Source organism: Rhineura floridana, chromosome 9 (assembly GCF_030035675.1).
Source record: "Rhineura floridana isolate rRhiFlo1 chromosome 9, rRhiFlo1.hap2, whole genome shotgun sequence".
Taxonomy (NCBI): Eukaryota; Metazoa; Chordata; class Lepidosauria; order Squamata; family Rhineuridae; genus Rhineura; species Rhineura floridana.
In genome coordinates, this window is record NC_084488.1 from 30,839,015 (window position 1) to 30,863,788 (window position 24,774).

At 43.7% G+C, this 24,774-nt stretch overlaps 1 protein-coding gene across 16 annotated transcripts in view; it reads right to left on the reverse strand.

Annotated features, from left to right (window-relative positions):
- LNX1 (ligand of numb-protein X 1) overlaps window positions 1-24,774 on the reverse strand; it is a 197,879-nt gene that overhangs the window by 104,359 nt on the left and 68,746 nt on the right. For 12 of the 16 annotated variants that reach the window (XM_061583228.1, XM_061583239.1, XM_061583240.1 and 9 more), the window contains one exon: window positions 2,585-2,665. The exons of 3 other annotated variants lie outside the window; for them this stretch is intronic. The gene's annotated coding sequence lies outside the window, so the exon portion shown is untranslated. Of the gene's footprint in view, window positions 1-2,584; window positions 2,810-24,774 lie in introns of those variants that run through there. One more of the 16 variants, XM_061583230.1, reaches the window with a different exon arrangement.

Below are 24,774 nucleotides of genomic sequence, written 5' to 3' on the forward strand. Positions count from 1 at the left end.
TTCACCTGGCCTGGAAGGGTGGGGCCCTGTCTCTCTCCAGCTACAAAAGCAGCAACTGCTGAAGGGGCCAGAGACCATCTACCTGCGTGAGTTTCTGCAAGACCTGCTCCCTGCATTTCTGGCTGATTTCCACCTGGCCTGGAAGGGTGGGGCCCTGTCTCTCTCCAGCTACAAAAGCAGCAACTGCTGAAGGGGCCAGAGACCATCTACCTGTGTGAGTTTCTGCAAGACCTGCTCCCTGCATTTCTGGCTGATTTCCACCTGGTCTGGAAGGGTGGGACCCTGTCTCTCTCCAGCTACAGAAGCAGCAACTGCTGAAGGGGCCAGAGACCATCTACCTGTGTGAGTTTCTGCAAGACCTGCTCCCTGCATTTCTGGCTGATTTCCACCTGGCCTGGAAGGGCGGGGCCCTGTCTCTCTCCAGCTACAAAAGCAGCAACTGCTGAAGGGGCCAGAGACCATCTACCTGTGTGAGTTTCTGCAAGACCTGCTCCCTGCATTTCTGGCTGATTTCCACCTGGCCTGGAAGGGTGGGGCCCTGTCTCTCTCCAGCTACAAAAGCAGCAACTGCTGAAGGGGCCAGAGACCATCTACCTGTGTGAGTTTCTGCAAGACCTGCTCCCTGCATTTCTGGCTGATTTCCACCTGGCCTGGAAGGGTGGGACCCTGTCTCTCTCCAGCTACAGAAGCAGCAACTGCTGAAGGGGCCAGAGACCATCTACCTGTGTGAGTTTCTGCAAGACCTGCTCCCTGCATTTCTGGCTGATTTCCACCTGGCCTGGAAGGGTGGGGCCCTGTCTCTCTCCAGCTACAAAAGCAGCAACTGCTGAAGGGGCCAGAGACCATCTACCTGTGTGAGTTTCTGCAAGACCTGCTCCCTGCATTTCTGGCTGATTTCCACCTGGCCTGGAAGGGTGGGACCCTGTCTCTCTCCAGCTACAGAAGCAGCAACTGCTGAAGGGGCCAGAGACCATCTACCTGTGTGAGTTTCTGCAAGACCTGCTCCCTGCATTTCTGGCTGATTTCCACCTGGCCTGGAAGGGTGGGGCCCTGTCTCTCTCCAGCTACAAAAGCAGCAACTGCTGAAGGGGCCAGAGACCGTGTGTGTGTATGTGTGCGTGAACCTGCTGCTCGGGATGTCTATAGACTACTGGGGGTTTGTTTTGTATTATATGTTATATTTTACTCTATGTTATATTTTACTCTATGTACGCCGCCTAGAGTGGCCGTTAATTCGGCCAGATAGGCGGCCTAGAAATAAAATTTTATTATTATTATTATATTATCTCCAAGAACCAATTCATGTGGAATACTATTATTTATTTAAACTACCTAGGCTGCATATTAAGAAATGTCTCCTGCTTATCTTTGTCTCTAGCCTTTGAGATCAGAGGAGGTGGCCTTTACCCATGTTTCCCTGTTCACTCAAGTAAGATCAGTGGGAACACATGGGAGAAAGCAGGACCCTCCCAAGTAGGACGGTGCCCATGTTGTAGAATAGCTTGGCTAGTGAGATCCCTGAGTCAACTTCTTTGGTTTCTTTCACCAGGTAAAGAAACAACCATCTGCTGGTTGATTCTCTCACACTTGTGACCCTACAAAAACCAATGACTGCATGTTTCCTCGGAAAGGATCTCCTAATAGTGGAACCTGTAGATAAATATTATTATACATTATTAATTCCTTTCTCTTAGGCAGCTCAAAAGGAATGTACATAGACACGTCTTGGCCAATTCTAGCTGACCACCCCTGTCCCCTGCCAATGGATTTTGGTTTGAAAATGTCCATGAAGTTTTAGGAAATAATAGTTTATTTGACAAAGGTTTTAGTAAAACCATACCACGTGTTTTTTGATAATTGTATATAAGACAGAAGGAGAGGGGGATGCACACTTCCTACATTTTGTCTGCAATCCTATGCACATTTTCCTTGGAGTAAACCCACTGAACACAATGGGACTTACTTCCAAGTAAACATACAAAGGATTGCACTGCACATATATGAAAATCAATCAGCGACACATGGAAACACATAACCTCCATCATATATATGAATCCATTCAATCAAAAATCTATCAGTTAATAAAGCGATACAAGTTTCCACATACACATTATAAACCTTACAAAATAAAAATGCTGCAGTTTAACAAACTAGTCTCAGTTGTAATAACTCTCCACAAAAAAGGGAATTAAAAACCCTTAATATATTCAACACATCTGGGCCCTTTTGGGTATCATAAACAATCACAATCACAGACAACAGAGGTACAGGATAAAAAAAAATATAGCACAAAAAATTCCTCTGACACAGTTATGTATAATACAACTTCATACATTATGTATATACCATTTAGTCATTAGCACATATATTGTAAAATCTTTACTACGGTCCAAGACCAGCGGTGTTAGCACATATATGGAAACACATCCCCCCAAATGCAATTAGATGCTATTTTTTCATGGAAGTAGGCTCCAATATGTGTTTTTAGATGGATGACAAAATTGTATATGCAAATTGGTGCTGCATGCTCAATCCACCAGCCAGTGCTATACTTGTTACACTGGGGCCATACTCTGTATCTTACCTTGGTTCTAGAAGCACTCCATAGTGATGTCCTCTGGCATTTCACACGTTTCAGAAGATCAGTGACATCAAAGTATTTCACCTTCCAAAAAATAATACTATCTAAGTTTTCCTATTTCTTGAGTAACCTAATAACTTAACCTTTGACAGATAATTTCTTGAGTGATTCTACAGGCAAAAAAGGTCCAAGTCCTGAAACACTCATCAACACCAACAGACAGAAGTGAACTGCTTCACCGGCATGCTGCTCTCCTATACATCAGGAGACAGTCATGTGCTGTAAACCAAGTCAGGTGCCCAATCTCTCCTGAACTACTCCTTAAAATATGTACTCCTAATTGCCCTCATAAATGCAACAGCACTGCATGCAATAAATCTTATTATGCAAATATGAAGAGTTAGAGAATGTAGACTGCCAGAGTGCCACTTAAACTGTTGCTCTGAATGTGCAGGGTGTTGTCCCCCCCCCTCCCCAAAAGACTATACTAAAGATCCAATTACGCAATTGTATCGATCTGGCATCTTATTAATTTATGATTAATAATTATCACTTTGTGGGCAGAGAGATTTGAAAGCCAGTGTATGTACTAGGGATCTGGGAAAGCAGGGCCACATCCTCATTCAGCTATGAGGGTCACTGGGTGGCTTTGAGCAATTCTCTGTCTCTAAGAAAAATCTACCTTACTAGATTGTTGTTAGACATACAGCTTGAACCAATGCTTAAGGCTGTGTGCACACCATACATTTAAAGCACATCCCCCCAAGAATTCTGAAAGAGTAGTTTGGGTGCTGGAAATGTAGCTCTGTGGAGAGTAAACTAGCGTTCTCAGGATTTTTTTGGGGGGTATGTGTGTTTTCAAATGCGCTGTAAATGCATGGTATGTACACAGTACTGTAGTTGTATGCACACTTACATAGGAGTAAGCCCAACTGAACACTTTGGGACACTTCCAATTACACAGTATCAGGCTGCACAGCTAGGATAGGACACAGATAGGATCAGGTTATTTACACTGCTCTTTCCTTGGAAAAATAGAAAAAATAAATGTAACAAATAAATGCCATTTTATTGATGATGATGATTTTTTAAAAAACACTTTTCAATTAAACAAAACTCATAGCAGCTAAAAAATGTAAATGGAGTGCCTTCAAGCTGATCCTGACTTATGGCTACCCTATGAATAGGGTTTTCATGGTAAGCTGTATTCAGAGGGGGTTTACCATTGCCTTCCTCTGAGGCTGAGAGGCAGTGACTGGCCCAAGATTACCCAGTGCGCTTCATGTCTGTGTGGGGATTTGAACCCTGGTCTCCCAGGTCATAGTCCAACACCTTAACCACTACACCACACTGGCTCTCCATAGCAGCTAAACAGGCATATAATTAAAAACAACACCAACACATAGTAAAACAGCAAATAAAAAATAATAACCAAACAGCAGCAATAAGCCCCAACTTAGGTTTCAGTTTACAAGTCTGTAAGATAAGTTATTGGGGGCTCAAATTTTGCAGATGGGGAACAAAGTGGAAGGATTACTTCCTTGTCATGGACATACATACAGAGCTTAGGTGGACTTCAACCAAAAGCCTGATAGCCATAACCCTAAAAAGGTACATCTGGCACTGGCAGTGGGAAGACAGCTATTAACTGAACTCAGTAGACTGGAGAGTCCATTAAGACTGTTGCTTAACAGGATACAATTAGAGAGATATCCCAGTGTATAGTTGTGGGAATCAAGAACCCATCACATAATTGGGAAAATGAAATCTGAAAAGCTTAGAATAAAAATACATACATCAGAGTACATTTTATTTGAATCACTGCAAGTTATTTAGGGGTTTTCCCAGTTATTTTTTCCTCAGTTCATTGGCTTAACTCCTGTATAAATGTTCTGGTCCAGCCATTTTTACAAAGGAATATTATCGGACCCTGTGATGGTGTGAGCATCGCGGAAAGGGTCCGGGCTCACGACGTGAGGACATCGTGTGGAGCGGCACGGGAGGCAGAGAGAGACTCGGCTGGGGCGTGGTGGACACCGTGTGGAGCGACGCTGGAGGAGCGAGACGGCTGGGATGTTGAGAGCAGCGTGGAGGCCCAGGTGGACGCCCAGGGGCCTTGTAACAGCCCGTCGGTGGTGAGAGCACTGACGAGGCTAGCTGGGCTCTGGACGCGGTCCGGGACGGCTTGGCGTGGAGTGGCGGCGACGAGAGAGCGCCGCACGGAACGGTTAAGTGTGGGGCTTTGTTGGTGGCATCCTGGCCTGGCGGTGGTGAGAGCACCGCAGGAGGAGGCCAGGTTGTCGTTGTGGCCCGGCTGGCGGCGGCGGCGGCAGGAGAATGTTGCGATGGATAAAGTACTGTTGCTATATTCCCTGTAGTTAAGGCTTGTTATGTAAAAAGGGTTTTTTAATGCCGGCTGTCGTTGCTGTTGTCGGCTGTATTTTAAACTTTGTTTGCTGTCTGTCTGTGTTGTGTGAATGAGATTGAGTGGATGTGTATGTTTGTATGTGTCTGTGTTGTTTTTAAGTGGTTGTTGTGTTAGATTTATTTTAGGATGTGCCTGGGAGAACATACCTTGGGTTTTGCAAGGGGATTTTCGGGGGCCCCAATTAACGTAGTGATGGGTAATGGGAGGTATGGTGTTGGGAGGAGAATGTGCCAGGTAAGGGGAACTCGTCCCAGACAAGTTGTGTCTGTGCCTTGTTCCAGTTCTCCTCACATCCGCAGGATTGCTGGTTGTGCTGTCAGTCAGCTCTCAGATCTCCAGGTGCTGCTTTTAAATGCCAGGTCGGCCCTTAATAAAACTCCCCTTATCCACGATCTGATTGTGGAGAAGGATGCTGATCTTGTGTGTATTACTGAGACCTGGGTGGGTGAACTGGGAGGGGTTGCTCTTTCCCAGCTTTGCCCACCTGGGTATTCGATGCAGCACTGTGGTAGATCTGAGGGCCGGGGAGGTGGGGTTGCTGTGGTCTATAGGAGTTCTTTCTCTCTCACCAAGCACCCTGTCCAGGTGGCGACTGGTTTGGAGTGTCTTCATCTTGTGCTGGGCCAAGGAGACAGACTGGGAATACTGTTGGTGTACCGCCCACCTTGCTGCCCAACGGCTTCCCTAGCTGAGCCGATGGAGATAGTCTCAGAGGTATTGTTGAGGTCCCCCAGACTTGTGGTACTGGGGGATATCAACATTCATGCCGAGGCTGTCTTGTCTGGGGCGGTTCAGGACTTCATGGCCTCCATGACAACCATGGGGCTGTCTCAAATTGTTACTGGCCCGACGCATGTATCAGGACATACTCTTGATTTGATCTTCGCCACCGGTCATGGAGATGGTGATCTGAGGGTGGGGTATTTTTCATCTACTCCATTGTCATGGACAGATCACCGCTTGCTGAGCTTTAGACTCACGACAGCCCTTTCCCTCTGCAGAGGTGGGGGACCTATTAAGTTGGTCCGCTCCCGGAGGCTTATGGATCCTGTTGTTTTCCAGAACGCTCTGGGAGTTTTTCCGGCTGATAGCACTGGCGCTCCTGTCGAGGCCATGGTCGATCTGTGGAATACGGAGATGACCCGGGCCATTGACATGATCGCTCCCGCACGCCCCCTTCGGTGCAGAGCTCATACAGCACCGTGGTATACCCCGGAGCTGAGAGTGATGAAGCAAGAGAGAAGGAGGCTAGAGTGCAGGTGGAGGCGAACTCCTGACGGACGTAATCATTCTTTGGTAAGTGCTTCCACTAAGTTGTATGTAAAAGCGGTTAGGGCGGCAAAAAAGTCTTATTTTGCTGCCACCATCAGATCATCCCTCTACCGCCCAGCGGAGCTTTTTAGGGTGGTACGAGGGCTTTTACATTCTGGCCCTCATAATACCAAGGAAACATCAGAAGCCCACTGCAACAAATTTGCGGAGCACTTCCAGGACAAGATTGCATGCATCCGTCGGGACTTAGACTCTGATGTTATGACAGATGATTCCATTGAAGTGTCCAGAACACGGTCTTGTCCTTTATTGTTGGATGAATTTCAGTTGGTGCGGCTCGAGGAAGTGGACAAGGTGCTTGGAATGGTGCGGGCGACCACGTCTGCTCTGGACCCTTGCCCATCTTGGCTGGTGAAGGCCGGCAGGGCTGTGACCACCGGCTGGGCCAAAGAGGTGATAAACGCCTCCTTGAGAGAGGGAGTAGTCCCTGGTAGTCTCAAGGAGGCAGTAGTGAGACCTCTTTTAAAGAAACCCTCTTTGGACCCAGATGTTTTGAACAACTATAGACCGGTGGCTAATGTCCCTTTTTTGGGCAAGGTCTTGGAGCGGGTGGTCGCCGGCCAGCTCCAGGCGCTTTTGGATGAAATCGATTATCTGGATCCGTTTCAATCCGGTTTTAGGTCTGGTTTTGGCACTGAAACAGCCTTGGTTGCCCTGTATGATGACCTTTGTCAGGAGAGGGACAGGGGGAGTGTGACCCTGTTGATTCTCCTTGACCTCTCAGCGGCGTTTGATACCATCGACCATGGTATCCTTCTGGGGAGGCTCGCGGAGCTGGGAGTTGGGGGCACTGCTTGGCAGTGGCTCTGCTCCTACTTGGCGGATCGTCGCCAGAAGGAAGTGCTTGGGGAACACTGCTCGACACCCTGGACTCTCCATTGTGGAGTCCCTCAGGGGTTGGTTCTGTCCCCCATGCTTTTTAACATCTACATGCAGCCTCTGGGTGCGGTCATCAGGAGTTTTGGAGTGCGTTGTCATCAGTACGCTGATGACACACAGCTCTACTTCTCCTTTTCACCTTCTTCAGGTGAGGCTGTTGATGTGCTGAACCGTTGCTTGACCACGATAATGGACTGGATGAGAGCTAATAAACTGAAACTCAATCCAGACAAGACTGAGGCACTGTTGGTGAGCCCTTTACCTGCCCAGATGGTGGATGTTCATCCTGTTCTAGATGGGGTTACACTCCCCTTGAAGGAACAGGTTCGTAGTTTGGGGGTCCTTTTTGACCCTTCCTTGTCGCTTGAGGCTCAGGTGGCCTCAGTGGCACGGAATGCATTTTACCATCTTCGTCTAGTAGCCCAACTACGCCCCTATCTGGACAGTGACGATCTCGCCTCAGTTGTTCACGCTCTGGTAACTTCTAGATTGGACTACTGTAATGCGCTCTACGTAGGGCTGCCCTTGAAGACTGTTCGGAAACTCCAGCTAGTGCAAAATGCGGCAGCCAGGCTGTTGACGAGGACCCATCGGTCTGCGCATATAACACCTGTCCTGGCCCGCCTGCACTGGCTACCCATTTGTTTCCGAGCTAGATTCAAGGTGCTGGTTTTGACCTATAAAGCCTTATACGGTGTGGGACTGCAATACCTTGTGGAACGCCTCTCCCGCTATGAACCTACCCGTCCACTTCGTTCAGTATCTAAGCCCCTCCTCCAGGTACCAACTCATCAGGAAGCCCGGAGGATTGTTGTTAGATCTAGGGCCTTTTCTGTGGTGGCCCCCGAACTCTGGAACAGCTTACCTGAGGAGATACGCCTGGCGCCTACGGTACTTTCTTTTAGGCGCCAGGTTAAGACCTGGCTATACTCCCAGGCATTTTAATGTTTAATGTTTAATGTTTTCATGTTTAACGTTGTTAGTTAATTTGCTGTTATGTGTTATTGATTTTATTATACTATTGTATTTTAATCCTGTTTGTACACCGCCCAGAGAGCTATTAGCTATGGGCGGTCTAAAAATGAAACGAAATAAATAAAATAAATAAATATATACTACATTCCTTAACCCATTTTATGGCTGCTGGTTTATGGAAAATGCTTGATTTTAAACCTTAACTATCCATAGTCTCCTATCTCATTACTTAGAAGATCCATCTTTTACCATATTCCAAAATTCCTTGAAGGTGTTAGCTGACAGCACATGTTAAAGCTGTTATTCCTTAGCTTTTTGAAAGCAGCTGGCCAGTTAATCAGTAGCATCCTTCTTGGCCATGTGGCTTCCCAGGAAGGAATAATCAATCAGAATTATCATACATTTCAACATATCCAGTAAGAGGTCAAAAAACAGAAAGAAGAAAACTCAAGGGTGCATGTAGATCTGATAGGTTCATTTCAGTCAAATTAGGGAACAAAAAGTAAAAATATATGTTTAGCTGAGCAATTGAAGGTTTCTTGTAATTCTGAAAGTAAAACATGTTAGAAAAGATAGGGCCGGTACAAGGCAAGGATGAATGCAAGGTTGCAAGAAGACAGAAGGAAATCAGGAATTTGTAGCCATAGAATGGAGTTGGGATATTTTGGGACTCAGACACCCTTTCTCTGACCACTAGAAGTCCTGGCAAATGGTCCCCTGGGACTCTGAGAGCTCAGATTGACTCCATAACTCCAAGGATCTTATGGGAATTTTAAAGTGGAAGCCAAGCTCTGTAGGCAACCCAATTCTATGCTAAGTTTCCATGCCTCTGCAGCAAAGCCTATTGACAAGTATGAAAAATGGGAACATCCTTTCCTTAACCCAAATTCATTCTGTTGTACAAGCTAATTTTGTTGTTTCTACTTGAATCAAATCCATTTTTTAAAGAAAAGAAAATTCAGCTTTTTAAAAAATCCATCAGTTTGGCTAAGCCAAAAAAGAAGCTAGCACAAGCTTTTTGTCCTGTGGGGTAAGCTTGGCTTTCCTCTACCTTACCTCTTCAAATGACATACACATACTTGCCTCTGAAAGTGGCCACATGTAAAATATTGTCATGCAAGCTACATCTGCTGCAATCCCCTCTTCTGCATAATGATCTCTCTCTAAAAGTTCCATTTTCTTGACTGTTTTGCCTCACTCTGCATGGTCTTCATGGCTGTCCATCTTTTATTTGTTTGTATAAATGTACAATTGCACATCTCCAATGCCTTACTTGCTTTGTTTTAAAATCCAGCTGGTTTTTTTAAAAAACTGGAACCCTGCTCAGTCCCTCCTGCTTCAAGCAAGCAAAACTTGTTCCTCCTGAACTTGATCCTCAAGAGAAGATGGTACATGTGACAACAGCACAGTCAGTAACCTTTCAGTAGCAGTGGGCCCCTGTGTTTATGTGCATCTGCACACACCCAAGACTGCATTAACAATCTGAACTACCAACAGGGTACCAAAGAAACAAGCACAAACCCTGAGTCATAAAAGTAGCTTTTCTCTGAAGCATGGCATAATATGTCTGAGGGCTTGTGTGGCACAATGTTTGTTCTGATGCTTTTTAAGCAAAGTCTGCAGAATTCACTTGCAGCTGCCTGACTTGACAGCAAAACCGTGAACTCAAACTCATCCTAGTAATAACTTTGTACGGCTCCATCATTACATGGTTTTAGCTGAACCATGACTTCAATACAACCAACACAGTACATGGGGGAGCGTATGGTAGAATCGCTGTTAAAAGAGCAGGGCCACTTTCTAGAGAGAGGGTGCGAGAGAAAATAATTACATGTGAAACCTTTAACATTTTACCCTCTTTTATTTTGGTAAAATGTAGCCAGAAGCAGTTTTCTTTTCAACTTCATCTGGCTCAGCTTATAGAGAAGCCAGCTGCCTTCCTGTCCAGTGTGCGTGACATTCCTGGAACTCAAGTGCAATAAAAAATGTAGTTATTCCCCAGACATTAAATTGATAATTGAGGCCTTTCAGTTAACTTGATTTGGGTAGCCAGGCTAAACAAACCACAAATCTTGCGGGGGTGAGGGTGGAAAGGCTACCATCCTCATTTGTATGGTGGTATCTGCGTTGGATCCTAATTGTTGCAGTTGAGTTAATGATTGATTGACCTGCTCATGTTCCCTCTGGAATTAATCTGGAGCAAAATGATTAATTCCTGGATGTCCCCTGGATGTCTGAAAACAAAAAAAATGGACTCTTATTGAGTCCAGGGTAAATTTGGTGCCTAAGCTCTGCCATGCAACCAGGCATGTAATTTTATTATGTACATCTGCTTTTTAAACTATTGATTTTGAATATATTCTGATTATTTTTATTATGTCTACTATTTTTAAAGTCTGTTTAAACTGGGCTCCTTTTGGGAGGAAGGGTGGGATATAAATTTAATAAATACATTTAATAATAGTAACAATAATAAATATGTTATTGCTATTTTGTACTGAATATTTTATGCCATTTTCTTTTTTTAATACCATTTTTTATAAACGTCTTACAGTTTTTTTTTATTAAGCAGTTGCTAAATAAAGGCATTACCACGATATGCCAGAGAATAAAGGATGTCAGCCTTGGCTGTGGCATTCCCAGGAGTTTTCCTTATCATGTCCCCAGATCATACAACTTCCCAGAGCAAAGGAAAGGGAAGCATGCGTTAGTTACTTAGAGTTTATTACTATGACTTTCAGCCCAAAATGCCCCAAGGCAGCCAAACAATAAAATTCAACTTACTAAAATTTAACACAACCTCCTTTAAGAAAACCTAATAACTCCTAAATACTCCTATCCTGTTGCCTAAAGGTAAAGTTCAGTCCCCCAACAAATGTCAGAGAGAGAAAGAGTAAATCCCCAGGCAGCAGCTCTGTCTAGGTAGGGGGTGGGGTACAGCAAATGCAAAGGTTTTCCCCTTGGTGGTCCAAATACAGTCTCTCCCCCCCGCAACAAAGCCTCCCAGGCTACGGAGGTCCTTGTAAGGGTCCCAAGCAGGTCTCCCAGCCATGACTCAGCATGCGCTCAGGCTGTGGATGTTGTGGCACATGCACTGTACAGGGAAGCCGAAAAGCACAAGGCATATCGTGCCCATCAGCAATGAGGAAATTATGGATCCATTTCACATTGGACCATCCTCTACTATGTCTGATGTCTAATCTATAATGGAGGGGGTGTAGAGAGAGGAAGAATCAAAATTCATGTGTTGGTACATTCTTCAGTACCAAGTTCACTTCATTCCATTCAGAGTTCGTAGTATGGTCCTCAGCCCTGGCCTAATGTGATAATGTCACTATAGCATAGCAGATCTTAGAAGCTCACCCACTCTGGACCAATCTGGAATCCAAATTAATTTTTCAGACATCCAGGAGAGTACCAGGAAATTTGCTCCAGATTCATTCCAGAAGCCATCCAACCAAAAACTCAACAAGGATCCAACGTATATATTAAGAAGACATTAATACATAGACTGATGATGATCCTACCTAGCATATAAGTTGGCATGATTAACCAAATTTTCTGGGATGCTGAGGAAGAAAGGAGAGGAGGAAAGTGAGGAGAAAGTTTAAAGAAGGGCATGAACTGGCCAAGTAGGAGATACCATACCATCCTTACATCTCCAGCTGTGGTCAGTTTCACACTGCACCATGTGTTCAACAGCCCAGAACATTTTTTAAGGAATTGTTACTAGGTGCCCATTTTTTCATCCACATGGCTTGTATGTGGAGGCCTCTCTAGCCCTGACATTTGGGTTGAGGCAAAAGTGGTTAAAAAAAAAAAGGGAGTGAATATAGTCTTGCAAATGCATTTACGCAAGTTACTGGCCTAGCAAAATTCTTACTAGCCTAGCAAAAGTTTTACTAGCCTGTCCATCCACTAGTAAATATATAAATTAAAAACTATTGCTTATGATCCATGCCCTGCTGAAGCTGAATTCTTATGAAAAAAGAGAGAAGAGAAAGAGAACTAGAAATCACAGTGGACACGGAGAGATATTTTGTTAAGAAGTTTTTCAGAAAGACTGGCGGTTTGTAGTAACCCTAAGAATTATTGTATAACATGCCCCTATGTTCTACTGTTTCTATTAAATTTCAGTAAAATGTAATTCTTCTAGTCACTGTTTCAGTGGCTTCCAATCTAAATTTGTGTTCTTGGTTCATTTTGTAAATGTTATGTGTCCATTTGTGTCTACCTAAGCAGCTTTCAAAACTGACACCAGTATATTAGACATGGGAACTACATATCCCGCTACATGCTATAAATAAACAAACAAACATCTTTGGCAATCAAATGTTCTTCCACTCAGTTATACTCATTTGGTTCATGAATTAGTCCTTGTATCCCATAGAGGGGAAGACAGGCAGAATGAGGAAGCACTGAGGTTGCGAGGCTTATCCCTCCCGCACCTTTACTGGTCATTCAAAGTAGCTCACAACAATAAAGTCACCAATAAAACAACAACATACATAAAGCCCTGCACCTTTTTTTCCTCTACAAACTGTCTTTGATATTATGCCTTTTGGGACCTGCAGCCTGATCCTACGCAAATTTACTCAGCAGTAAATTTAAACAGGACCTGTTCCCATGTAAAGTCACATGGGATTGCAGCCCTGCTATTTGCTCCTATACATGTGTATTCAGATATATGTACATTTCATTGTTTTATTTTTAAAACATAGAAATAAGCTTTTCAATATAAAATGTTCTAGGGCCACTCCCAAGTACCAGGGGTGGTGTCCACTGCTGTCTGTGTCCAAGCGGAACAAACTTCTACTTGAGCTACTGGACTTCACCTTTCTCTCCACACACACCCCTGCAGCTGCCCAAACCCACCCACTCCAAAATCTGCTTTCAAAGGCCTCACAACCCTCCAGAGCAGATTTTGAGAGTGTGAAGAAGGCTATAGGGTAGAGGCAGACAGAAAGGAGAACCATTATGTGAACAGAAATCCACTCGCATAGTGTTAGATTCCATCCACAGACTGCACCTGCAGTTTGTTTTCTAAAGATTTTGTTGCAGCTGCTACTTAGCTTTAAGGGGGACTCTGATCCAAGAAGTACATGAGAAGCTATCAGAGTGCTTATCAACAAAGAAGCTTCAGGCAGTTCTTAGAAGTTCCATGGAACAATAATAAGATATTATTCAGTAGCTCAGTTACATAATATTAGTACATGTGCTTATTAACTAAGTATATTAACGCTTCAACGCTTACTATATTATCTTGTAATTATGATGTATGCTTGTGTGGCTTCTTTCATCTATGGGCTTCAAGTATTTGGATGTTATTAAAAGAAGCCTCATGCTCTCACACATGAACTCATCCCACTGATTAGATGACATGTAGTGCGTTGGATGACTTGTCCATAATCACATATTCCCGGATGCATCTTGTACTAGAATGGACGTCTATTTAGGAACACAGGTACATAGGAAGCTGCCTGATATTGAGTCAGACCATCGACCCATCTAGCTCACCATTGTTTGTAGTGCACACTGACTGGCAGCAGCTGTTCACGTTTTCTGACATAGGTCTTTCCATGCCTTACCTGGAGATTGAATCTGGGGGCTTCTGTATGCAAAGCTCCCCACCCCTCATCTCTTAACTATTCTAGAAATAAGTTGAATCATGCAGTCTTGATTCCTGAGCTTTCTCAATGGCTTTCATCAAGCCAACATTTATACCATATCTATATTATATATGCACAAGCAAAGGGAATATCAGGTATTCCTGTGCATTCTCAAAGTGCACTGGTTGGCATAACGTATCTCATAATCTCTCAAAAGGAACCACATCCAAGATGGCGGTGGCACTACTGGATATGGATAGTGCCATCTTGCATAGGCATATACAAGCATACATTTCACACAGAATTTCACATTTTCAGTGAAAAACGGAAGACGTGAATATGATAAGCAGCAAATTTGGTGGGGAGGAGGGGCAGGAGTTTGGATAGATAAAGATATATTTACAATATATCATAACCAGTGTTGGCAAACAATGTACTCTGGTTTCTCGGAGCAATGATCTGCTCAGACCTAAATGTTCTCTCCTATGGGAACATGTGGATTTTGTGGGAAGGAGACACATGAAGGAATTGTGTTTGGAGGATGGGTGACTAATGACAGGATTGCCCTGGCATACCAGTGACTAAAGCCCGAGGTCCCTGAGAGTACCTACACCTGAGCTTGAAAGCTACAAGTCTAAAGGGGTGACACATTACAATTGACACATGAATGTGGCTTGAGCACAAGCATCCTACTAAGTGGATCAGTTCCATTATGTAAAAAGCTTCAATATCCACCCACAATCAACGACTGCCATTTAATTGCTTGAACTGGCATGAAAAAGACTATACACAAAGACAATCCACGTGGTAAGGCTCTCTCTCTTTGTTCTGTCTGTCATGTGGTGTAGCCATGACATGGAGGCTATTCCAAGCAATTTCCACCCAATGATTATTATATACAGTCTTAAAATTTGGCTACATTTTACACTCACATGTGAGAAGTAGCTAAGCTCTCCTTGTGTGGAGTTCCAGTAGTGCCCTCCAATCATTTATCCCTTGAGGAAAGCTTGAAAGCTAATGCCGAGGTAAGCTTTTCTCTCTTGCTATCTCTTTCAGCTAATTTCCTTATCTTCTCAATTGCCAGGGAAAATTAGGCTAGTGATATAATGAGAAACAAAAGTCTACAGGGCAATAACAACTCCTCTCTAAGCAGGAGATCAAATCATACACCTTTCCTTAAGTGTCTTCAAGGTACCTTCAGAATTCTCAGCAGTCAAAACCTGGCTATGACTCACATATATGGATGGTTTCCTCCTACAACTTTGAATAAATGACCACACGTATTTCTGGTTTTATTTTATCTGTATATTTTATCAAGATGTGTACACTGCCTATTAAACAAGCAAGCACTGGATATTCAGTATAAAGCACACCACTGCTAGAACACTATTAAACTGGCAAAGAGTTATACATATAACATATGTTCATATTAGCCTTGCAATTTGTTCTTTAATGAACAGCTTTATAAACAATAAATAAATTACAGTGCTAAGCGCTTCCAGGGTTTGTTACATAACTATTACAATACCAGAAGCATTTTCATCATAATGAAGAAACATAAAAATTTGTCAGGCAGAATTGGCATACTGTGGACAATATAACTAGCTCAGTTTAACAAACATAAGTTTCCAGAAATTCTGTCCTTAAGAACAGTTTTACCAGGTTTATATTGGGAAATTTCTTAAAAGAAATATAGATCAGAACTTAATAATTAAATTGGAATTCTAAATCTTAGGTGGGTTATAAGGTAAAGCCATCCATGATATAGGTACATAAAATGTGTACTGAAATTTCATTTCCAGTTGAAACTTTAGAGCCTGGGCTCCCACAGATGGCACAAAACCAGCACAAGCAACACATCAGTAGGTCTGCAGATACAAAACTTAGCTCTTTGCAAGTCTATATGTTGCCAAAGTCAGAGGCAGGTACCCTATTCTGAATCTTTATCAAACATTTCAAGCTGATTCAAATTATGAGCCCCCCAAACAACATTCATGTTCCTGAAAATGTAATCATACCTGCAACAGGATTGTCTAGACTTAATAGGCGAATGCTTATGCAGGCCAGAACTGCCCTACAAATCCAATCTGGTTTTTAGCCAGTCCAACTGTCATTCCTCCAAACACCTCTGAGAATTCTCCTTAAACCTTCCATAGAAGTATATTCCCAGGTTTCCTGAAGGAAATCATGACAGGCTGGGGCCTGTGAGACAACTAGTTCATAACACAACAAATACAGAATTTTGGCTCATCTGTTGTTGAGGATCCAGCCATTTTCCTTGAAGCATATTTTGGATATATTGCACAGTGCTAGTCCTGTTATGCAGCAGGGTGAAGCGATCCTGCTTCAGGTGGCATTGTGAAATATGGGGGTAGGGGTGATAGATGAAGGTAGGAATTGCTATCTAAATGGTGGCGCAAGAGTGCTGAACCTATCAGTGGTGTTTGTGGTGTCATTTGAGCTCCACTTTAGGCAGCAAAATGTCTTGGGCCAGCATTGATTGTGATTGGAAAGACAGGACTCTGTTCCAAACTAAGAGTCCCACTGCAATCCTGAGATGTGGTTACATAATTGTTATAGGCTTCCTTTGGGTACCTGTAACATCACTGATGATGAACCATACAACTCCCTCTTTCATACCTAAGAATGGTCCCTGGTGCCAGCACTCAGTCTGCAAAAATAAAGTTTGTATGGGAACCAAAATTCACTAATCACAAGCTAAATCTGTAAAAATACCTTTGTTAGCACCCCCCATGTTAATCTCTTCACACCTGAGAATTTAGCTAGAGTAGCAAATTAGGGAAAATGGACTGGAGCCAGGATAGGGAACCTATAGTTGTTCAGATGCTGATGGACGCCAACTCCATCATTCCTGACCACTGGCTAGGGCTGATGGAAACTGCAGTTCAACAACATATAGGGGGACACAGGTTCTCTGACCCTGGGTTACTGTCCTCGTCAGACTTTGGCTGGAGACTATTTAAGTTAAGATCCCAAGCAAGTCCCCTCTTTGTAAATTGAATACTCCCCACCCTGGGTGCAAAAGTTCAAACCTCTTTGGTCAAGTAAGTTCTTCTACTTTGGCTCGCCTTTAAAAAAAAGGCTCACTGATGAGCAATATTCCCCATCCATTATGCATTAGCTCTCTCTCTCTCTCTCTCTCTCTCTCTCTCTCTGTGTGTGTGTGTGTGTGTGTGTGTGAGTGAGTGAGTGAGTGAGTGTGAGAGAGAGACAGAGAGAGAGCACATATACAGTCAAGTCAAGTCAAGTCAATCTTTATTTTCAGTCAACCGACCACAATTACAAACATAGTATTAAGTATTAAAAATAAGACTACTTGGTAACAGAAGCTATGGCAGACAGCAAAGCAGTTCAGTGGAATTAATTGCCATTCACAATCTGGTCAAAATGGCCAAGTTCAAATATTTGGCCACTTGTACAGTGGCTGCCTTATCAGAACCCTCAGGTAGAACAGTCAGAAGAAACTCAGAAGGGCAGCCTGAGAAAGACTGCATAATAGGGTATATTAGATCTTTTCTGGCCCCTTCATAATACCTACAATTGAACAAAACATGTAAAATAGACTTCACTTCACCGCTATCACAAGGACAGCATCTATTGTTATTTGGAGTTTTATCATATCTACCCTCCAGAAGTTTAGAAGGTAAGACATTAAATCGAGCCAGAGAGAATGCCCTCCTATACTTGGGGACGGATAACCAGCTTAGATAGGGCATCCCATCTTTGCAAGGAAGACCTGATAGACCCAGTGACTGAGGGGAACAGGGACCCAAAGCAGCTGCAAGGAGCTCTTGAGTATCAATATCCACTAGCCGCTGTTTAACAATCGCCTTGGCACTTCCAAGCTCCATAGAGAGCAAATCAGGAGAGAGGTCAACTGAGACAACTTTTTTCACCACCATCTTTGTTCAGGATGGCTCAATGGGGTCTCTCATTACCTGGGATGTAAAGGAGCTTTGAGTGAGCATAAGGCAGCAGCATAGCCAATATTGAATAACACAAATCCAAGCTGAGCATTTTAGAGAATTAAGGCCAGCCTCCAAATTAAGGGTAGCTCCAGAAACACATCTTGGGACACCAAAAATGGACCTGGGAAAGGATTGAATTCCTTTGAGTGATCCCTTAAAGTATGGAAACCAGATTGGTGCCCCATAAAGAATCAGAGGGACTGTTTATATGCTAAGTGGGCCAGTACCAAACAATGGTCAAGGGTAGAGCATCCAGGTTTGAATCCTATCTGCTGTTCCCCCAAGATGTTATTATCACTTATCCACATTTTCAGTTTAAGGCCTAAAAAGCTGGCGTACACTTTCCCTACTATAGATAGCAAGCTGATAGGTCGATAATTACTCGGATCGACTTTGGGTCCTTTCTTATAGATAGGAACCATATACATTTACAATATTATACAGCCACAAGAGTGGCTGTATACTATAGCCAGCACGGATTTTTCACATTCCGCAATGTTAAATTGAAAATACCCCCTATGCCATTCTTATGCTTCCCATAAGCTCATTTCAGAACAAAACCTTACAAAACTTATAGTCCTGAACTCAGAAACGCTTGCTTAACAACCCTCTCAATTTTCATGGTGATACACAAATCAGCCAGAGAGAATAGAGAGTTCAAAGTCTAAAAAGAGAGGGGGGAAACCCAGAGCCCAATTGGACTTTTTTCTGTCAGAGTTCTTATAATCTGTTGAAATTCATTAAAAAACAGCCATGTTCACAGAGTACCTGTAATCCTATTACTGACCTTGCCCCATACTCTGACCTTCATCTTCCACAGTTTAAAAGTTTAAAAAAATGCCTGGCTGATTTTTAATTAATTTAAGAAATTTTGCATTGAACTGAATGATAGTGTCGGGCATGCTCAGTAAAAACCAACTGTCAGAGTTCTAAAAGCCAGACTCACAGCTGTTTGGCTTGCCTAATCAGGGGGCCACACCCACACGGCTTTGATTTCATGTGAGACAGTCATGGCTTCTGTGATGCGTCCTTCCCTGGCTCTCCCTGTCACGTTCCTACCTGCTCGTGGTTACTGCCTGTCTCTAGGCACCACCAGGGACTCCACCAGTCCGGACCGCTCTCTCTTATGGTTTCTCTCCCCGCTCTAGCACAGATCTCAACAGATCCCCCTGCTAGGCAACCACCAGTAACGTCCCAATACTAGTATTCCCAGAGACTCTGAATACTGGTATTGTTATTCTCTTCACCGCTGCCACCATTTGTTACAGTTCCCCTTCAGCCTTGGTCATTACCTTACCCTCCCTTCTGGTCTGTGAAACCCCAGCCAAGGATCAGGCCTTTGGTAAACCAAATTAAGTATTTATTACAGATAACAAAGCTAACAAGATTAACAAGATTTCTTCTTAAGGCACATAAGCATATGGTTTTACTCAATACTAATCCGAACTCCACCTCCCTCCTGGCAAACAACTCTCTAAACCCCACCAAGCAACCCACTCAGTTCTCTTCTCCCCCCCAGATTCCACTCTCACTCTTCCTTTTATACATTCAGCCATTTTAAACACTCAGCCAATCATGTCGCATTCTACTGCCCATTCACTCCCCCTCCTCTTTCACTCCACTTACCATGTATCTTCTAAAACAACAACACTTACCATATATACATTAATATAGGAACATCACATTTCCCCCCCCCTTAAACAACAGCAGAGTATTATTCCTGTTCCAGGATTTATATGTCGCGTTAACAAATAAAAGTCTCTATGGGGAAAATGTCTTTCTTTGTTCCTCTGTTTGGTCACGTCACTGCAGTCCCAGCCACTTGCCTGGAAAGTCCATCGGCCAGTACATTGTCCTTGCCTTTGATGAACTGGAAGTCCACTTGATAGTCCTGTAGGGCCCAGGACCACCTCTGCAGCATAGTGTTATGGTTTTTCATAGTCTGCAACCATAACAAGGCCCGATGATCCGTAGTCACTGTGAATCTTCGTCCCCACACGTATGGGCGCAACTTGTTCAGTCCCCACACGACCGCTAGGCACTCTTTCTGGACCGACGAATAGTTTTTCTCCCTCGGCGTCAGCTTGCGACTCAGGTACGCCACTGGATGTCTGGTGCCTTCTCTCTCCTGTAGCAAGACGACTCCCAGCGCCAAGTCCGACGCATCTGTAGCCACGATGAATGGTTGCTCATAGTCTGGTGCTATTAATATGGGTCCTTGGCACAAGGCTTGCTTCAGTAGATCAAAAGCCTTCTGACATTCATCCGTCCATACCACCCGCTCAGAACACTTCTTCTTTGTTAATTCATGCAAGGGGGTTGCTATTTCCCCAAAATTTCTCACAAACTTCCTATAAAATCCAGCCACACCCAGAAATGCCCTTACTTGTTTTTTGGTTAAGGGGATCGGCCACGCTTGTATTGCCTCCACCTTGCTCCATAAGGGGGTGATTTTCCCACTCCCCACCTTATGTCCTAAATAGATTACTTCCTTTAGTCCAAACTGGCATTGCTTAGCTTTTATTGTGAGGCCTGCTTTTCTTAAGGCCTCCAATACTATTGTCAGGTGTTGGACATGCTCAGGCACCGACTTGCTAAAAATGGCCACGTCATCGATATAGGCCACTGCAAAATCTGACATGCCTCGCAACACAGTATTGATTAGCCTCTGAAATGAACTTGGTGAGTTCCTTAGTCCCATGGGTAAGGTCACAAACTCATATAACCCATCTGGTGTACTGAAGGCAGTTTTGGCTCTGGATTGCTCGTCTAGTTCCATTTGCCAAAATCCTTTACAGAGATCTAGTGTAGAGATAATGGTTGCTGCCCCCAATAACTCTAACATTGCGTCTACCCTAGGCATAGGATACGCATCTGGGACAGTAATTTTATTGGTTAGCCGATAATCAATGCAAAACCTGGTCGTTCCATCTTTTTTCGGAACCAGGACAATACTTGAGGCCCAGGGACTGATGGATTCCCTGATCACTCCTAATTCCAGTATATCTTCCACCTCCTTTTTGATCTCATTCAAAACTTTCCCATTCACACGGTACGGAACAGATCTGATTGGGGCATGATCTCCAGTATCAATGGAATGTATAACTATACTGGTTCGGCCAGGTTTGTTGCTAAAGAGATTCCTATAGGTTTTCAAAACTCTCAGAATCTCTTCTTTTACTTCCTCCTCTACCTCCTCTGACCATTCCACTTGATCTACCCCTCCTTTGTCTTTGCTTTCCTGTACCAAATCTGGAAGTTCAGGCCCACTTCCCTCAGGGAATAAGATAACTTGCAACACCTTTGCATCCCTGGTATGGTAAGGCTTTAACATATTTACACGAACCACTTTGCTTTTGTTTAATTGGTCTGTGGTGATTACATATGTCACTGTGTCAAGCCTTTCTCTGATGGTATATGGTCCTTCCCAGTTAGCCTGTAATTTGTCATGTTTCCTGGGTATGAACGCCATAACCATATCTCCCACATCATACACACGTTCTCTGGCTGTTCTGTCATACCAGTAACTTTGCTTCTCCTGTGCATGACTCAAATTCTCTTTCACTACTTCCATCATTGATGTTAATTTATTGCGGAATTCCAATACAAAATCTACTACAGAAGTTTTGTACTCTCCCAGAGTTCCTTCCCATGAATTTTTTAGCAGTTCCAAAGGTCCCCTCACTTTTCTAGTAAACATTAGTTCAAAGGGTGAGAAGCCTGTTGACTCCTGAGGGACTTCTCTGTATGCAAATAAGAAGCATCCCAAACGTTCATCCCAGTCTTGTGGGTGATCTTGAACATAGCTTCTTATCATGCCCTGCAAAACTCCATTGAATCTCTCAGTTAGCCCATTAGTGGCGGGATGGTAAGTAGTGGTCTTTAGATGTTTTAGACCACAACATTTCCACATACATTCCATCACTTCTCCCATGAATACACTGCCTTGATCTGTCAGCACTTCATGAGGGAAACCCAGCCTCATAAAGATTTTTAATAAAGCCTCTGCCACTACAGGGGCTTCTACAGATCTCAGTGCTTCTGCGTCTGGGTACCTGGTGGCAAAATCCACCACCACCACTAGATATTTCTTGCCATGCCTTGTGGGTTTGGAAAAAGGGCCCACCAAATCTATTCCCACTCTATAAAAGGGTTGTCCAATTATAGGAAGGGGCTTTAAGGGTGCCTTGGTCTTTACTCCACTCTTTCCCACCTTTTGGCATATTCCACAAGATAGACAATGTTGTTTTACATCCTTGGAGATATTTGGCCAATAATAATGTGCAGCCAATCTCCTCTTGGTCTTTTTTATTCCCAGATGTCCTGCACATGGGACATCGTGGGCTACCTCTAGCAATCTGGTTCTGTATTTGCTAGGTACTATCAATTGCTTCACTGGTTCACATTCATCCTTTCTCTCAGCAGGCATCCACAGTCTATATAAAATCCCATTCTCACACACAACTTGATTCCTCAGTTTGTCAGTGAAAGGAATCTGTTGGGTCAGGGCTTGTTCCTTTATCTGCTTCAAACTTATATCTTTATGCAGCTCTTCCCAGAATTGATCTGCTTCTTCCCCAGAGACCACTTGATACAGTTTGTCTCCTTCAGCAGGCCTGCTAGTGGTTGCTATGGTGACCTGAGGCTGGTTAACAGATTCCACCCTGTTTGTTTCAGCCCCCCTTAATATGGCTTCTTTTTCTCTGCCAAGTTGCTGTCTGGTCACTACATAGATCTTTCCTTGGGCGCCCATTACATCCCTTCCCAGTATTACTGGTTCTTGTTGCTGGGCATTAATGCCTACTTTATATTGGCCCTCTCGGCCTCTCCAAGTCATATCCACCAGGGCCACAGGCAAACTTTCTGGTTGACCTCTCACTCCTTGGATAGTCACAGTTTCCTGAGGTAATATTACCTCAGATTTTATTAAATCTGGCCTCAGTAATGTCTGAGCGGCACCAGTATCAAGCAATGCCCAATAATTTGCCCCTTGTACACTCACTTCCTCTCTCAGACTTGAATCAAGGTCTGTTACTTCTGTCCAGTTTATTTATTTATTTATTTATTTATTTATTTATTTATTGCACTTTTAGACCGCCCTATAGCAACAGGCTCTCAGGGCGGTGTACAAGAGGATAAAACCACGTTTAAAACCAGCGAATGTAAATACAACATATAAATATAAAACACATTAAAAACAGATTAAGACAAAATTAATAAAAATTACAATTAATTAACTATAACATTAAAATTAAAACAAGACTAAAACAAGACTAAAATGCCTGGGCAAAGAGGCAGAACTGAACCTTTTTCACTGTTTCTAAAGCCTTGGGCTCTGTTTTCACTGTCCTTGTCTGAGCAGGATTACTAATGGGGTTGGCAACCTCACATTGAAAACGTAGGTGCCCCGGTCTACCACATTTGTAGCATAATTTCTCCTCACTTTTAGGGTACACAGATCCACTCTGGGGTGTCCTGTGCCCTTCAGATTTTAATGGAGGACTCACTCGCTGTGGTACCACATCCCTTCTGCCAGCACTATACGGTCTGGGTTTAAACTCTCTTGATGTTTTCCCCACCCAGCCAGTTCTATTGGAGGCGAAGTGATCCGCCATCTCTGCGGCCTCCTGCACAGATGTAGGGGAACGGTCTTTGACCAGGAGCCTTATTTCTGGTGGTAACTGATGGTATAATTGATCCAGTATCATGAGGCTTTTCACCTCTTCCACTGACTGAGCTTTGGCACTACTCATCCACTTTCCAAATATATCCATCAACTTTGCTCCCAGTTCCACAAAAGACCTCCCTGTCTGTATCTGGCAATTTCTGAAAAGCTTTCTAAAATAATCAGGCCCCAGTCTGAATCTTTTAAACACTGCTTCTTTGAATTCAGCATAGGTGACGGGCCTGTCTGAGGGGAAATATTGGTATACCTCAGCCAATTCCCCTTTAATCAGATTTGATAAATACTGCATGTATTTATCTTCAGGTAGCCCCCACAACTGAGATGCTTTTTCAAAGGTGCTGAGGTAAATTTGAGGATCTTGACCAGGCTCATAGACAGCAAAGTCCTTTGGAGTAATTTTTATTTTTGCTCCATCTCTGTCCTTTCTTGTTTCATCAGAATGAAACTTCTCTCTTTCAAATTTTAACTTTTCTACTTGTAATTCGGCATCCACTGCTCGTTGCTTCTCCCTCTCCTCAAACCCCATTCTCATTCTCTCAGTTTCCATCTTCAACTTCTCAGCTTCCATCCTCAATCTCTCAGCTTCCAACTCTCGCTGTTTATCTTTTTCCTCAGCCTCAAAGACCCGCTGCTTTTCTTTCTCATCAGCCTCCCTCCTCAATCTCTCAGCTTCCAACTCCCTCTGCTTGTCTTTTTCCTCAGCCTCCCATCTTAACTTCTCTCTCAAGTACTCTATATAAGCGGGATTGCTTAAATATCCTTCTGGGGTCTCTTCTCTGACAGGTTGTTTTTGCTGGGCAGTTGCAAATCCTATAAGTGCTACCCTCAATTCATCTACCCCTTTACCCTCGTGAGGTAAATTGAATGTTATGCACTTCTCCACCAGCTCCTCTCTTTTCATTTTTATATATTCAGCCATGGTGTTTGAGTTCACTCACTCTTTGCCACACACTCTTTGCCAGTCACTCTCACAAGAAATCTTGTTTTGTTATTTCTGTTTGCCACACCACTGTATCTGGATTCTCTGTTGTTCGTATCCCACCGCTACTGACACCACGTGGTGATGCGTCCTTCCCTGGCTCTCCCTGTCAGGTTCCTACCTGCTCGTGGTTACTGCCTGTCTCTAGGCACCACCAGGGACTCCACCAGTCCGGACGGCTCTCTCTTATGGTTTCTCTCCCCGCTCTAGCACAGATCTCAACAGATCCCCCTGCTAGGCAACCACCAGTAACGTCCCAATACTAGTATTCCCAGAGACTCTGAATACTAGTATTGTTATTCTCTTCACCGCTGCC